This window comes from Pinus tabuliformis, chromosome 3_1 (assembly GCF_031772625.1).
Source record: "Pinus tabuliformis cultivar Carrire ecotype Pingquan chromosome 3_1, CPIR1, whole genome shotgun sequence".
NCBI lineage: Eukaryota > Viridiplantae > Streptophyta > Pinopsida > Pinales > Pinaceae > Pinus > Pinus tabuliformis.
This window is the reverse complement of record NC_142301.1, coordinates 58829028-58846358: the sequence shown is the minus strand read 5'-3', so window position 1 is coordinate 58846358 and position 17331 is coordinate 58829028.

Sequence of the window (17331 nt, the reverse complement as noted above, 5' to 3'; positions counted from 1 at the left end):
CCGATAAGATGTCCTCCGGAGCTAGGTCCAGATCTACAACTTCTTTAGGTTTAACCATGGTTACTGGGCCGGTTACTAGAAAATGCTCAGATCAATCTAACTTCTCTAGGTTCGATGCTGGGTCTGTGTCAGCTCTATACACTATCTCCTTGTTTTCCACAGTAAAACTTCTTACCTTCCAAAACCTCTTGTTTACCCCCAGCTGTTTTACCTCCTGGGTTCTGCCGCCTTCTGCCCAGCTGCCGATGTCGCTCTCCTCCGATGTACAACCCTGCTTAGTCATCATTTCCTGCTGTCAATGATCTGATGGTTGCTAGGCCCTCGGCCCAGCCCACCCTGGGTCCAACCTGCGCTCCTCCATCCAGCCTGCCTCCGGGACAACCTTGATTCTAGATCTGTCAAGCTATAATGAAATCATATTTAAATCTTGTAGAAAGATAAAAGAAACATCTATTTACTTCACACTTCGCATTAAAAATAATTAACAAACCTTAATCGGAAAAGAGAAGAACACGAGGGAGAACAAGCTAGGTTGGTTGGGCCCTAGCCAACCAACTCATTTCCCTATTTAAGAAATGTAAAGACTTGGCTCTTTAATCAACACATCAACACAGAGTTACAGTGAAAGATTGAAAAAACATGGCGTAGTTCATTTCTATTAATTATCAACAAATATACATCATGAATTTGAATCCATCCCAGAATGAGGGGGATATAAGCAAAATTACAAAAGGACAGAATCACAGTATCCTTGCTATATCTATCGTTCTCTACCATTTTCTATCGGAGTCTTGATTTTTATACATTCATTCAAGCCTACAGCCATAACCAAATTACAACAAGTGTTCCAATCCGAGTCTTTCAGCTACAACAAAATAACAACAACAACTCGCTCTAAGCCTTTCGGCTATAACAACACTCTATTCTAGGTATTCAGTCAACAACCTAATATCCACCATATCCCTATTTTTTCTCTATGCTCCAAGCCCAAGTCGAGTTAATCATTCCAGAACACAGTGTCCGCATGGAGTGGTGAGCTATCACAGTAGTTGAAGATTCACCAGCGGTGCAGGAATCCTACCTACGCTTGACCATTCTAATAAGATAACTAATTCATTGTCCATCAAATACTTCTAGGAAGAGAATTATTAGTTACAAAGATTTAAAGGCATAAAATCTATGAAAATGATTAATTAAGCACATTCGTAACCCTTAAACATGAAACATAAAGCTAGTGCAGGTAGGGATACAATTCTTGGATTAGTGCAGGAATAAGGCGGTTTGCAAGGTTAAAATAGAGGTATAAGGCTATGGTTTTGAATGTAAAAAGGGTTTAAAATGGATCAATTTAGCCTACCAACATCCTCCCCTCCTTATGTTGTTGTGGGTCCTCACACAACCCTTACCTACTACAAAAAAACCAAAACAGAAGTGCCTCCCTTTAATTCTGAACTTGTATATTGATCCTTGCTTTCATCATCTTTTCCTTCCTACTTCAAACCTTTTTAAGTTTCTTGGTCACCTTCTTAAGACACTCATAACACTTCGAAGCACGATACTTCCATATTTTAACTTTTCACTTCGGTTCCTTCACCTCCCCTGCCAACTCTACGTTTTCTTAGTTCTTCTCTGTATGATGTTCCTTCATTGCTCAGTTTAACACATAAAAGCCATAAACATGTTGCTTGAGCTCTTCTATATGACTGTTCAAGTAGAGAGTGGAGTTCTCCATTCTCAATTCCTCGGGCACTGACTTTTTAGCAGTCGACTCCAGACATGTGTCATCATTATCAATGTTGAAATTATCCTAGCCACCTTTCAATTCCTGCATTGTGATATCATCAAGGGTTTCAACACCTTGAATATTAATGTTACTAAGGGTCTCAGTGCCTTGCATTTTTACCTTATCAGGGGTTTTAATACCTTACTCCTTAGAGTAATTAAAGGATTCAGCGCCCTTCTCATCTATCTCACCAGGGGTTTCAATACCCTATTCTTCAAAATTTTTGAGGGTTTCAGCACCCTACTCATTCATCACGTCAAGGGTTTCAGTACCTTACTCTTCAAAATCATTGGAGGTTTTAGAACCCTACTCATTCATCAGGTCAAGGGTTTCAATACCTTTTTCTTCAAAATCATTAGGGGTTTCAACACCCTATGCCCTATCATATAGTTGACCCTCTATCAGGTCCTTTCTTGTACTTTACATCACCTTTCTTTTCTTCATTCTTCCAAGGAGGATCGACAAGGGTGTGTCGTCTTCCTTCTCCACATAGTCACCATCAAGCACTGTGTGAGCTGCTACCTCAGCAAGAACCGAAAGATTATCTTTACCTGGCGAGGCAGGTGGTGAGTCATCCAATAGTATTGGAGAGGTTGACTGCATGTGACCCACTTTTGAGGAGGCAGTTCTTCGCCTGGGCGACCTCCTAGGCTCAGTAGGATGCAGGGTCACCATTTCTGATTTCTCATTTTTAGCTGCACTCCTCTTCTAAGCGACTTCAGTTTTTCTGCACTCTTCTTTTGAGTCAACTTCTCTGCACTTTTCTTTTGAGTTAACTTCTCTATGCTCCTCCCCCGAAACTTCTCAAAGAATTCCTCCCAAGTCACACTTCTAGCTTCCAGTTCCTTCTTGACTAATATTGTGATAAGCCTGTGGTGATATAATTTGCATGCAGCCTAATTGGATTTTCCTTTCTGAACCCCGTTTGCCATTGTTGGGCGCGGGATCCCCCAAGGGTCGCTTTTGGGTTTAAAGCCCATATTTTGGTCAAATTTTTTAATCCAAGAGTAAAGACTCTGCATTTTGTGGTTGCAGAGTGCGTAAATGTTAAAGAGTCATAGGGTTGTCCACCCTTATTTTGGAAATGTAATGTTGGTTGTAGAAGATCTACCCATGGTTTTTGGACCATGGGATTGTATAAATAGATCTAAGCTCTAAGTAGTTAGAGGCATTCAAAAATATTGGCATGTATGAGAGATAGCTCTGAAGTAGAATTCTAAGTTTGGGTTGTAGCATAGGTAGAGGCTCTACAGCTGAGTGCGCAGAGGCCTAGAAGTCTACAGCTGAGTGCACGGACCCCTGAAGTTGAGTGTGCAGGGGGAATCAAGTTTGTAATCATTTGGAATTATCAATAAATAGAAGTATTCCATAATTTTTGCATCCTCTTTCCTATTTATGCATCTGTTATATTCGATATAAATTTCACTTATAATGCTTATATGATGCGCGAATGTATGTAAATGTATTGGTTAAGTGAACGCAAGTAAGAACAACTATTTACTCAAAGCTAAATAAGATTAGTTAATAAGATAAGTAAGACACTTGGCTTGGTTTGGGAGATATTTCAGTTCCTTGCCCTAATAGTGTGAAACTATATCATCCCCGGGTTAGGGCTGCACGAAAGCCGATTGTATCCTTTTGCGAAGGTACTAAAGGGTGGAAAAAAGGGCTAAGAAACCTGCATGCAGACAGGTATATCCAAGATAAATCGACATCACATCCATCTCAAGGGTGTGGAAACTTGGTTCCAGCATCCCCCCATACTGCTTCGAGTGAGACTTCAGTTCGTGCACCGTAGGCTAATGTCGAAAGGGCCAGTAGTGTAGGGATTTGTTTGGATAACTAATGTTGAACCTGGGTCAGGCCCCCTTAAGCCAACAAATGGTTCTGTTGCCAGGATCAGAATCTTCATAAGAGATGTGTGATGTTGTATCATTGGAATCCAACTACGAAAGAAATCGAAGGCTGGCTGGACAAAAGGATTCACGAGTTCGCTGCATAAGAAAATAGAAACACGTGACTATCAAAAGAACAGTGGTTGGACCGATACCTGTATACAGAGATCCATGAAATATTTTTCACCTCCTTTCCTACTGAGCTAGATAAGTGGATCGCGAAGCTAGCAGATAGCCAAGGAAGGTGGAAACTTGATGATCCCATTGTGTGGACCCCAGATCTAGTGTGAAGGTTGGAAGCATCGGAGGATAAGATTGTGTGCACTAACGATCACTGGTTCGATCACATCATAGGAATTCACGGTGACACCTCAGTTAGCCATAACGAGGCAGAGCGACACTTTTTCAAAGGACCGCAAGGTAAGTATGCTAAATCTCTAAATACTTGGATTTAAATGTTGTTGTGTGAAAAATGGGTTATGCAACTACCTTGATGTTTGAGACTGTTGGCATTATGATTCAAGTGTTGTCCTTGATGGCAACTCACTCAGAGGTTGGTACAGGTGATGGCAACTTAATCAGAAGACAGATCTCAGTACAGCATGCCAAGGAAGCTCATACACGCCGTTTCGTTAAGCCCAAGTCGCGTGTACACGCTAGTTAGATTCAGAAAAAGCGCGTGTATGTGGAAAGGTTCCTTTGGTTCATGGTGGTTAGTCCTTGGAAGTTGTGCCTATGATTTCGGACCATTATGTCTCGACGGGCGTGTCGATCCCTAGTTTTAAAGTTGATGGTATTGTGTTACTATGGTTTTGGCTCTTGGTATTGAGAAAGGCCTAAGGCTATATAAGGAGAAGAAGATCATTAGGCAAGATCATCTTTCGACAAGGCTTGAATATCTAAGAGAGAAAGAGATCTGATATGCAGGTTCTGAATTACTTGATCTAAGCCAAGGAGAGATCACATCGGTTGATGGAAGACTAGATCTAAGGATAGATCGGGATCTAATGGTTTGAAATGCACTATCATGATATGGTTGATTATGCGTATTTCTAGATCTGCATATTGTCGCAATGTTACGTTCTGGGTCTAACTAATGTCTGGTACAGCTGCAAATTGAGAAAGTTTATTTTTAGATCTGTACGCAGGTTGGCTTCGGTAAAAGAGCGTGTATACGCGGGTTCTGCTCATTAAAGTAGCGTATATCTTTTGAAGCTTGATTTTGGGTTTACAGTGGGGTCTGACTGTTATTGCAGAGTTCTGTAGTCTGCTCTGTGTTCTGGTAACTGGTGATTGACAGGGTTCAGTGGTTCAGTGATTCAAAGTTTGGTTGTTTTATGATCTGTTGTGGAAATTGAATGAATTGTGGTCTTCAGATTGTAATGTTGTGCTTCAGGAATATCCAAGTCTGAAAATGTATGAAAAGTGATACCTGAAAGAAGGAAGATTGTAGGTCAGCACCTACGTACTAGTATCTTGGCTAGTACAAGAGCAAAGGGGGTTGGAGCTCCCTTCCAAGGAAGTTTGGAGAACGAGAGAAGGTTGAAGCCTTCTGCAGGTTGTAGCCTGCGTACTGGTATAAGGCTGCACCAGTACAAAAGATTGTAAACTGAAGTTTCATATTAAAGAAAGATAGAGACAACTTGCAGCAGGTGGTTTTCACCCACATTGGGTTTCCACCTTATATCTTGGTGTTCATGTGTGTGGCTTTTTATCTGTTCTGTTATACTGCACATGTTTACTGTTAATGTGATGAATAATGTCCTGATGCACTTAATTGTGAGTTTTCTTCTTATACGCTGTTTTACTTCGTCACAGTAGCGTGTACACGCTGGTTCACTTAACTGAAGTAGCGTATATGTTTCTGGGCATTTAAAAAGTTTGATTAATCTGATAACACTGATTCACCCCCCCTCTCAGTATTATTTCCAACAATTGGTATCGGAGCAGGTCCTTCAGAGAAGCTTGATCGCTTGAAGGAAGATCATTCATCATGAGCAACTACGAGAAAGAAGCATCAATCAGGCCACCGGTTTTTGATGGAACAAATTTCAATTATTGGAAGGTAAGAGTTACTGCATATCTTCAATCTCTTGGTACAGAAGTTTGGGACATTGTAGAAACAGGCTATGCTTTTCCTTCAGCTACTCCTACAGATCCAGCTGAGAAAAAGGCATATGAAACAAATGCAAAAGCAGTCAGTACTCTATTAGGAAGTATATCTCAAACAGAATTCATGAAGGTCATGCACTTCAAATCAGCAAAAGAAATATGGGACAAAATGATCACTAGCTATGAAGGAGATGAACAGGTAAAGCAAGCTAAACTTCAAACACTCAGGATTCAATATGAGACTCTCAAGATGTATAATGATGAAAGTGTGGCTAATTATTTTCTTCGGGTAGATGAGATTGTTAATTGTATGAAAAATTTGGGTGAAGAAATAAGAGAAACTATAGTAGTTCAAAAGATTCTAAGATCATTATCCCCCAAGTTTGAATCTAAAGTATCTGCAATAGAAGAAAAAGAAAATCTCCGTGTTCTCACTATGTCTCAGCTACATGGAATTCTAACCGCTTATGAAATGAGAAAGGGAGGTCCATCTGACAGAAGGGAAGCTGCTTTTAAGGCATCAGGAAAAGAAGATTACTATGAAGCAAGCCATGTTCCAGAAGAAGAGGAAGAAGAATCAAATTTTGTCAGAAATCTTCAAAGGGGTTCTGGAAGGTTCAGAGGTAAGCTACCTTTCAAATGCTTTGCTTGTGGGAAAGTAGGTCATTATGCTGCAAAATGTCCTTATAAGGATAAAGGAAAAGAACCTGCTAGATGGAACAAGAAACAAAGTGCAAATAAGAAAAGCTACTACACCCATGAAGATAGTGATGGCTTATCAAACAGTGATGAAGATGAACAAGGTAATAAATATAAGCTGTTAATGGCATTTGAAGATGATGATTATGAGGATGCTGTAGATGTGGATAATCTCTATAATGAAATCACTAGACTCAAGAGAGGCATAGAAGAAAAGAATGTGATCATTGATACTTTGCAATTTCAGATTGATGAAAAGGAAAAACATCTTGAAAAACTAGAAGGTGAAATTGTTGGTCTCAGAAAAGAAATTGAGAAAACAAAAGCTATTAATCTTAAATTTGTCAAAGGATCTGAAACTTTGGATGAGATTATCAGTGTGCAGCGGTCTCCTCTAAACAAGACAGGTTTGGGCTATAATGGAGAAACCTCTCAAGCATCCACCTCAAAAAGTTATCTTGATGCAGCAAGAAGAAATGAGCGGAAGAACAATGAAGATAATCAGGTAAAGCAGGGACGAATTACAAACAGAAACTATCAGGGACAATCCTCCTTAAGGATGAACAAAAGCTACAACCAACCACAGGTAAAATCTTCTCAGTTTGGCTCAAGAATAGATGAAAATAGAAATTACAATCAGTTGGCTGGTAGATTCAATAACCGCAGAAGCTTCTTCAATGGACAATGCTTTTCTTGCCACAACTTTGGTCACAGAGCAGCTCAATGTGTTGCATATAAAACAATCATGACTAGGGAAGCTCAAAAACAAAGAAGTATGACAGGGATTACAAAAAGGACCTATAACAACTTTTCGGTGCTTGAAAATGAAGTTGAATGTTCTATTTGCAATAATTTTGGTCATAAAGACTCTGAATGCAGGAGCAGGTTTCAGGAGAAAAAGGAACAAGCCACAAGCACCAAAACATGGAGAATAAAGGAACCTCAAACAGAAAGATGTGGGATAGCATTTTATGCAGAAGGACAGGAAAATCTATGGTACATTGACAGTGGATGTTCGAAACATATGACAGGTGATAAAGAAAAACTTGAATCTTATTCTACTTTAGAAAAGGGAAAGAAAGTTTCTTTTGGAAATGATACTCCTGCAACTATAAAAGGAAAAGGGATTGCTCCTTTGAAAGAAAAGGTCAAGGCTGGAAATGTTTTGTATGTTGATGGATTAAAGCATAATCTTCTAAGTGTCAGCCAGATGTGTGATCAAAAAACAGAGGTTATTTTCAGATCGAATGGATGTCTTGTTCGTGATCTTGATACAGGTAAAACAGTTCTCAAAGGCAAAAGAACTCCAAATAATCTGTACATATTTGAAGAAGGACAACAACAATGCTATCTTAGCAAGGATGAAGAGCACTGGTTATGGCATCGAAGGTTGGGACATCTAAGCTTCTCACAAATAAGGAAAGCATGCAAATATCAGGCAGTTCGCGATCTTCCAGATATCAAAATTCCAGACAACACCATATGCAAATCTTGTCAGTTTGGAAAGCAAACCAGAACTAACTTTCCAGAGAAGGAAGGATCAGCTAGCTTGCCTCTTGAGCTAGTCCATACAGATGTATGTGGTCCATTTAGGAAAAGGACACCTCGAGGAGAAGAATATCTGATATTATTCATTGATGATTTCTCAAGGTTTGTTTGGTTAGGGCTTATGAAGCACAAAGATGAAGCATTCGAAAAATTCAAATCCTTCAAAGCATTGGCTGAAAATGAATCAGGACACAAAATCAAGTGCCTCAGATCTGACAGAGGTGGGGAGTTCACATCAAATGAATTTTTCGATTTCTGCGATGAACATGGGATAAGAAGAGAATTCTCTACAGCTAGAACTCCTCAGCAAAATGGGGTTGTGGAAAGAATGAACAGAACTATCCAACAAATGGCTCGTGCTATGCTCGATGAATCAGGTACTCCTGCAACCTTCTGGGGTGAAGCTGCACATGCTGCTGTTATCATTCTTAACAAAACAAATGTCCGAGTAAACAGCACTCAAACACCTCATGAACTTTGGAGTGGTAAAACTCCTTCCGTGAAGCATTTCAAAATCTTTGGGAGCAAATGTTATATTAAGAATACTGATGAGCAACTTGGCAAACTTGAACCTAGAGCAGATGAGGGCATTCTTCTTGGTTATTCTCCACATAGCAAAGCATACAAGTGCTACAATAAAAGACTTGGCAGAATTGTTGACAGTATTGATATAGTGGTTGATGAGAAGGGATATATTCCTAGGCAAGTTCATCATGAAGACATTGAAGAAGATGAAGGTTACTCTCAAAGGCGAAATGATGAAGAAGAAGAACCTGAAGAAGAAGAAGAATCTCAAGAAGAACCAGAGGAGCAGACAAGAATAGAAGAGAAGACTCCATCCAGATATGTCCAAAAGAATCATCCAGAAACTCAGATTGTGGGGCAGAAAGAAGCAGGAGTACAAACAAGAAGGACACTTGCAGAAGCTTCAAGCTACTTGGCTCTACTCTCCTCCATTGAACCACAAAATGTGAAAGAAGCATGCAAAGATGAATGTTGGGTCAAAGCAATGGATGAAGAACTTGAGCAAATCGAAAGGAACAACACTTGGGAATTAGTTCCTAGACCAAAAGATAAGAATGTAATAGGAACAAAATGGGTCTTCAAGAATAAGTTAAATGAAAATGGAGAAGTAATTAGAAACAAGGCCAGACTTGTTTGTAAAGGGTATGCACAGCAAGAAGGAATAGATTTTGAAGAGACCTTTGCTCCTGTGGCAAGACTAGAGGCCATCCGAATGTTCCTTGCTCTCTCAAGCTTTCAAAACTTCAAGGTATTTCAAATGGACGTGAAATCAGCCTTCCTGAATGGAGACTTAGAAGAAGAAGTATATATTGAGCAGCCAGATGGGTTCATTCTTGGGAATGATCCAAACCTTGTATGTAGATTGAAAAAGGCTCTCTATGGGCTCAAACAAGCTCCAAGGGCTTGGTACTATCGGTTGGACAAATATCTTCACCAACAAGGCTTTTCAAAAGGATCAGCAGATAGCAATCTCTATATAAAAGTTGAAAATAACAAATTGCTAATTCTTGTTGTTTATGTAGATGATATTATTTTTGGCAGCAATGAAGAGACTATGAGTCAAAACTTTGCCTTGGTTATGCAGAAAGAATTCGAAATGTCACTTCTTGGAGAATTGACATATTTTCTTGGATTGCAAATCCAACAAAATGAAGGAGGTATCTTCTTGTCTCAAACCAAATACCTCAAGCAGATCTTGAAGAAGTATGGCATGGAAGAGTCAAAGCCAGTATGTACACCCATGGTTACAGGATGCAGCCTCAGTGCAAATGATGAATCAGCAGCAGTCCACCAACCCACTTATAGATCCATGATTGGGAGTTTGCTTTATTTGACAGGTACTCGACCAGATATTACACATGCAGTAGGAATGGTTGGAAGATTTCAAGCCAACCCAAAGGAAACTCATCTTCAGGCAGTCAAAAGAATCTTCAAATATCTTCAAGGGACCCAAAACTATGGCTTATGGTATCCTAGAAATACAGATCTCACTCTTCATGCTTACACAGATGCAGATTGGGCTGGAAGTGTGGATGATAGGAAAAGCACAAGTGGAGGTGCTTTCTTCATGGGTTCCAGATTAGTATCTTGGTTCAGCAAGAAACAAAGTTCGATTGCCTTATCTACAGCTGAAGCAGAATATGTGGCTGCAGCATCTTGTTGCACACAACTTCTTTGGATGATGCAGACCTTGCAGGACTTTCAAATCACTTGCACTCCACCTGTCTCTATCTTATGTGATAATACAAGTGCAATCAGCATTTCAAAGAATCCAGTCATGCACTCAAAGACCAAGCACATACCAATCAAGTACCATTTTCTTCGGGAACAAGTGCTTGAGCAGAAGGTCAAGTTGGAGTATGTTCCTTCTAAGGAGCAAGTTGCTGATATTCTCACAAAACCACTGCCCAGGGAAACTTTTGAATATCTCAGACAAAAGCTGGGAGTAGTTGATGCTTCATCCTGTTGTTGAAGTTTGTTTGTTCTACAGAAAAGTTGGTATACGCAGGTTACGGAAGGGATATGAGCGTATACACGCGGATTCATGCTGGGTAAGTCGCGTATATGCTGGACGCTTGTTGCAGAAAGAATCTCCGCGTACATACGCTGTTTTATACAGGATAAAACGCGTATATGAAGTTCTGAACAGCAAGGGAAAACTCTGAAGTTCTGAACAGCAATAGGAATGTCAGAATTATTCAGGCACAGTTTCAGGGAGTGCAACAGGCACAGGTTCAGGGGGAGCAGCTCAAAAGTCTCATAAAGCATTGTTGGCATTCAGATGTTTTGGTTGTTGGTTTCAGGAGAAGGAGCTCAGAAAGAAATTCTAGTTGCTGATCTAACAAGATGTTTATCAGATGCTGCTGGTGTCTTTCCTAAGTCTTGGTCTAGATCTGTTGTCTCTATGTCATGTATCTCTCTTGTCTCTTTTATGGTGTCAAGGTCATGTAACGGCCTTTGTTGGTTTCCCCACTATGCCTGGGATGAATGCTGTAATATAATTGGTTGTTTCTGATATGGTATGGTTGTATGTATTGAGTCCTTTGGTGATAGAAAGGTCCCTTATGGTGTATAAGTCTTGGTTCTTGTTGAAGAACATCTTTTGCAGATCTGGCCTACTGTCAGGGGGAGCACGAGTCAGCACAGCCAAGCAGAGGTATCAGCATGTCCTCAGGGGGAGCATAGCCCTTTGCCCTTGATGTCAAAGGGGGAGAGTGACTTGGTGTGGTGGTTGCCATCAAGTCCAAAGGGGGAGATTGTTGGCATTATGATTCAAGTGTTGTCCTTGATGGCAACTCACTCAGAGGTTGGTACAGGTGATGGCAACTTAATCAGAAGACAGATCTCAGTACAGCATGCCAAGGAAGCTCATACACGCCGTTTCGTTAAGCCCAAGTCGCGTGTACACGCTAGTTAGATTCAGAAAAAGCGCGTGTATGTGGAAAGGTTCCTTTGGTTCATGGTGGTTAGTCCTTGGAAGTTGTGCCTATGATTTCGGACCATTATGTCTCGACGGGCGTGTCGATCCCTAGTTTTAAAGTTGATGGTATTGTGTTACTATGGTTTTGGCTCTTGGTATTGAGAAAGGCCTAAGGCTATATAAGGAGAAGAAGATCATTAGGCAAGATCATCTTTTGACAAGGCTTGAATATCTAAGAGAGAAAGAGATCTGATATGCAGGTTCTGAATTACTTGATCTAAGCCAAGGAGAGATCACATCGGTTGATGGAAGACTAGATCTAAGGATAGATCGGGATCTAATGGTTTGAAATGCACTATCATGATATGGTTGATTATGCGTATTTCTAGATCTGCATATTGTCGCAATGTTACGTTCTGGGTCTAACTAATGTCTGGTACAGCTGCAAATTGAGAAAGTTTATTTTTAGATCTGTACGCAGGTTGGCTTCGGTAAAAGAGCGTGTATACGCGGGTTCTGCTCATTAAAGTAGCGTATATCTTTTGAAGCTTGATTTTGGGTTTACAGTGGGATCTGACTGTTATTGCAGAGTTCTGTAGTCTGCTCTGTGTTCTGGTAACTGGTGATTGACAGGGTTCAGTGGTTCAGTGATTCAAAGTTTGGTTGTTTTATGCTCTGTTGTGGAAATTGAATGAATTGTGGTCTTCAGATTGTAATGTTGTGCTTCAGGAATATCCAAGTCTGAAAATGTATGAAAAGTGATACCTGAAAGAAGGAAGATTGTAGGTCAGCACCTACGTACTAGTATCTTGGCTAGTACAAGAGCAAAGGGGGTTGGAGCTCCCTTCCAAGGAAGTTTGGAGAACGAGAGAAGGTTGAAGCCTTCTGCAGGTTGTAGCCTGCGTACTGGTATAAGGCTGCACCAGTACAAAAGATTGTAAACTGAAGTTTCATATTAAAGAAAGATAGAGACAACTTGCAGCAGGTGGTTTTCACCCACATTGGGTTTCCACCTTATATCTTGGTGTTCATGTGTGTGGCTTTTTATCTGTTCTGTTATACTGCACATGTTTACTGTTAATGTGATGAATAATGTCCTGATGCACTTAATTGTGAGTTTTCTTCTTATACGCTGTTTTACTTCGTCACAGTAGCGTGTACACGCTGGTTCACTTAACTGAAGTAGCGTATATGTTTCTGGGCATTTAAAAAGTTTGATTAATCTGATAACACTGATTCACCCCCCCTCTCAGTATTATTTCCAACAGAGACTACGTGAAGTAGAATATTTTACAGAAACGAAGGAAATAATGGTCCAAAGTATAGCCCCTTGACTTCACAAACACGAGGGGATGAAGAAGGGATCGCGAAGGTCTCTCCATGAAGTGTTATTCAGTTGATAAAAAAGGATTCTCATGAATACCACCTCCACCCACAACACCACCAGGTTCACCACCATCACCTCCAACTTCACCTTTACGACCTCCACCTCCACTACAATTCAGTATGACAAACATAGTGAAGTCACCTTTGTTCAAAGGCTTGGGAAATGGGGACCCAAATCAATTCTAGTTCATTCTGAGGGCTGTATGGGAAGCTCAAGGTGTTATAGATGACCATATAAAGAAAGTGACATTGGTTAGTGCTCTGCCAAATTGCGCGCTGACTTGGTATATTAAGTACTCCAACGATAACTTAAATGCTAGAGTAGAAGACATCCAAGCAACATTAAATAGGGAATTTAGCAGGCCTAAATCTGAACCGTAGTCGATTGTGGGATTCAAAGGGATTGCGATGCAACCAGGTGAGACGCCTTGGGAGCTCGATTAGAGGCTGAAATGTACAATTCATGAAGCCAACGTGAATTTGAGAAATGGACAACATCACAATTGGTTTGTGGCTTCGCTACTACCACACTTAAGGAGTGCGTTGTCGCAACAAAAGATAACCACTCAGGCAGATGTCTTGGAGATTGCCATGAGATTACATGAGACTCCGATGCAGGATCTTAATATAGGAGTCTAGTAGATCCTTGCATAACTGAAAAATATGTGCCTTGATTTGGGAGTCTAGTAGATCCATGCATAGCTGAAAAATATGTGCCTTGAGATACAAAGTCTGAAGCAGGACAGGACGGTTTGACCAGAGGTACGTGAAGAGGTATCATGCTTAAAATGCAAGAGTTAGGGTCATGACAAAGACCATTTCTCAGTCTTTTCAAATTAACTTGCAGGAGGAGGACCGATGCCTTTGAGGTCAGAAGCTCAAGCAGGACCTAGCACGGTGCCTACTTTATGGTGCACTATCTGTGAGGTAGCCAGAAAAAATTCCACGGATAACTGCCACTTGCTGCAAAAGTATGTGCAAGCACTGCAGCAGTTGTTCTACAAATTTTGTAGGTTGGTAGGACATGATGAACGTACTTGTAGGAGCTATGAATTGATGATGGATAGATCTCTCGCCTATCAGGTTCAAGCCAAAATGCAGCCCCTTGACCAGAATGTAGGGATGGCGTAGACAGGATTTAAGGGGTGCGTATGAGGCCGAGGCGGAGGAGGACTTGGTAGAGGTTGAGGACAGTTGATTTTCTATAATTGCAAAAGGCCAAGAGATTATGCCCGCAATTGCACCAATCCAACGTGCCCATTGTGCAAGTATTGCACGTTGTTTGATCATGAAACATAAGATTGTCCTATGGTAATAACTAGAATATGTGACAAAGGGGAACCTGTAGATGATGAGGTCTGAGCCACGCGAGGAAGATTCGAACATAAATATAGTGCTTTGGAGTGGAATCACTACAGGAGATGACAAGGGGAAATAGCTGGAAGACAGTACATGGGTTTGCAAAGCCCTGACAAAAGAGGCTAAGTTTTATTTGGAGCACGCTCATGAAGCATTCATGGAAGCTAAGAAGAGCTTCGTTGAGGCCTCCACTTCAGGAAAAAAGGATAAACCGGAGTCGGAGATGGACCCCTCTATGCTCACAACTTTCGTTAAAACCTATATGAAGTCACTGTGTGATAGTAAGGCTGTGAAAGTATTACAAGAACTCATCAATAAATGTGATGGGACCACGCTAGGTGAATCATGCGTAGTCCAAAAGATCGGTAAGCATGAGACAAGGATGTGGCATGAAATGCGACTCACAGCGCATATCAGAGAATAAGAAATGGATCAAGTCATTATGCATTTGGGATCATATGTGAATGTTTTACTGAAATAGACTTGGGAGCGAATGGGGCGACCTACACTGCAATGGTCTCCAATTCAGCTAAGGATGGCGAATGAGCAGAAAATCATATCCATGGGGCTGCTGCAGGGAGTGACCATGGATATTGAGGGAGCGAGTGCACTGGCAAACTTTGAAGTAATAGAGATTGTTGATGACAACAATCCCTACCTTCCACTCCTGGGAATTGACTAGGCTACTGATATGAACGGGTTAATTAATATGAAGAAGCGAAAGATGATCTTTGAGAAGAAATCACTGCGCGTAATAATACCCCTAGATCCTGCTAAAGGATTGCACTATACAGAAGTAGTCTGCAACTATAAGAGTGATGATGATCTGGACTGCATCTATAAGATAATAGCACGGGACCAAGTCTGGGTGAATCCAACCATGGATGGATGGATTACATGGGAGCGCGAGAGTTCCTGCACTTCGAATTTTGATGAAGAAATAGAATGCTGGCATAATCAGTTACATGAAGTAACTACGCTGAATTGCAATATGATGACCTAGTCGCTACGTTGTGTGTTTGTCTGAGGTAATAAACATGCCTACTTATGATGGTCTAACTGAGGTAGATACCTTTTTGGATGCATTTGAAAGGGAGGTGCCAAAAAAGTAATGCTTCTAGGCCTTGGACTGGGTACTACGTGCTACGCCCGCAAGATGGTGGGGTACACACAAGGGAATCTTTGATGATTGGCATGAATATAGGAGGATGATGAAAGCATGATTTGGGAAGTCTAAGATGCAACTGATAGACAAGTACGATGGACAAGATGATCCGCGTGTGCATCTGGCCAAATGGACTCAAGCTTATGGAGAAAAGCCACAACCTGAGTGGGTTCACCTATTTTGTCATACCCTGGATGTTATCCCAATGAATTGTATATAGAAATAGAGCTCTACCATGGGATATGTGAATGGGATATCCTGTGTGAAGGATTCATGATGACATTTAATTATGAGGACAAGTTTGACAGTATTGATGAGGTGCTACAAGAGGTGAAAGTAACCATCTTTAGGATACCGAAGGATCCTTTAGACCTGACGCAACCTGAATGGGCTACTCAGTTGAGTTGCACAGTGGAATGTTATAATGTAACTTCTGAAGAGGAGGATGAAAATCTGCGGAAGATTAACATTCCAGAAATAGAGGGCCACTGTGAGGTTCAAGGATCGCAAATTAAGAACCCTGATATAACTGTGCCGGTGAGAACTAAACAGGTGAACATTGCTACGGAGGCAGAACCCAAATTCATGAATATTGGAGACTATTGGGATGATGCGATGGTGGATAAGGTCACTGAATTACTCCGTGAATATCATGACTTATTCCCTACCAAGTTTATGGATTTGAAAGGAATAATTAGAGATCTAGGAGTGATGAAGATCGTGTTAAAACCTGACGTGAAGCCAGTTAAGCAGAGGCCTTATTGCCTAAATCCAAAATACAAGGAGAAGGTCCACTTAGAGCTTGACAAAATGATAGCAGCAGGTATCATTGAGCCCATGGAAGAGTCTGATTGGGTAAGAGTCTGATTGAGTCTGATGGTGGTGCAAGAGAAGAAGAAGGATGAGATAAGGATATGTGTGGATCTTAGAAAGTTGAATGATGCTTGTATGCATGATCCTTTCCCAAATTCATTCACGGATGAAGTGTTGGAGAATGTAGGTGGCTAGGAAGAATACTCCTTCATTGACGGGTTCTCTAGGTACCACCAAATCAAAATCACGTCGGAGGATAGGAGCAAGATGACCTTCACGACTGAGTGGGGTTTCTTTCAATATACTGTAATACCGTTTGGGTTGAAGAATGCACCTGCTATCTTTTCGCACATGGTTGTTGTGGCATTCAAGGAATTTATTTATAAGTTCTTGGAGGTATATTTTGATGACTGGACTGTATTTGGGCTAGTTAAGCGCCATGTAGCGAGCTTGCACTTGACGCTGGATACCTGTCAAAGATACCATATCGCGCTCAACCTCAAGAAGTGTCTGTTTTGCGTTCCTTTTGGGAACCTAATCAACCTCAAGAAGTGTCTACTTTTCATTCCTTTTGGGAACCTATTGGGGCATGTGGTTTACAGACAAGGACTGATGGTAGACCCCATGAAGATCGCAGTGATACTAAACTTGGAAGAACCAAGGAGTGTGAAGCAGATGTGTGCTACTTTGGGACATATGGGATATTACAGGAAGTTTATCAAAGGCTATGTCTAGATCACCACGCCGATGGAAAAATTGTTGAAGAAGGATGTTTTGTTCTGCTGGAACAATGATTATAAGAAGAGCTTGGATATATTGAAAGAAAAGATGGTTACTGTGCCGATTCTAGTCTTTACGAACTGGAAGAAAGAGTTTCATGTACATGTTGATGCATCATGTATAACGTTGGGGGTAGTAATAACACAGGAAGACGGAGAAAGCTTCGAACAACCTGCCACGTTCGTAAGCCACAAATTATCCAAAGCAGAGAAGAAATATTCCACCACTGAGTGCGAGGGGCTAACTATGGTGTATGTGCTTCAGAAGTATTGAAACTAGTTGCTAGGAGGTCACTTTAAGATGTATACGGATCACTTCCCGCTGAAGTATCTAGTCAATAAGCCTA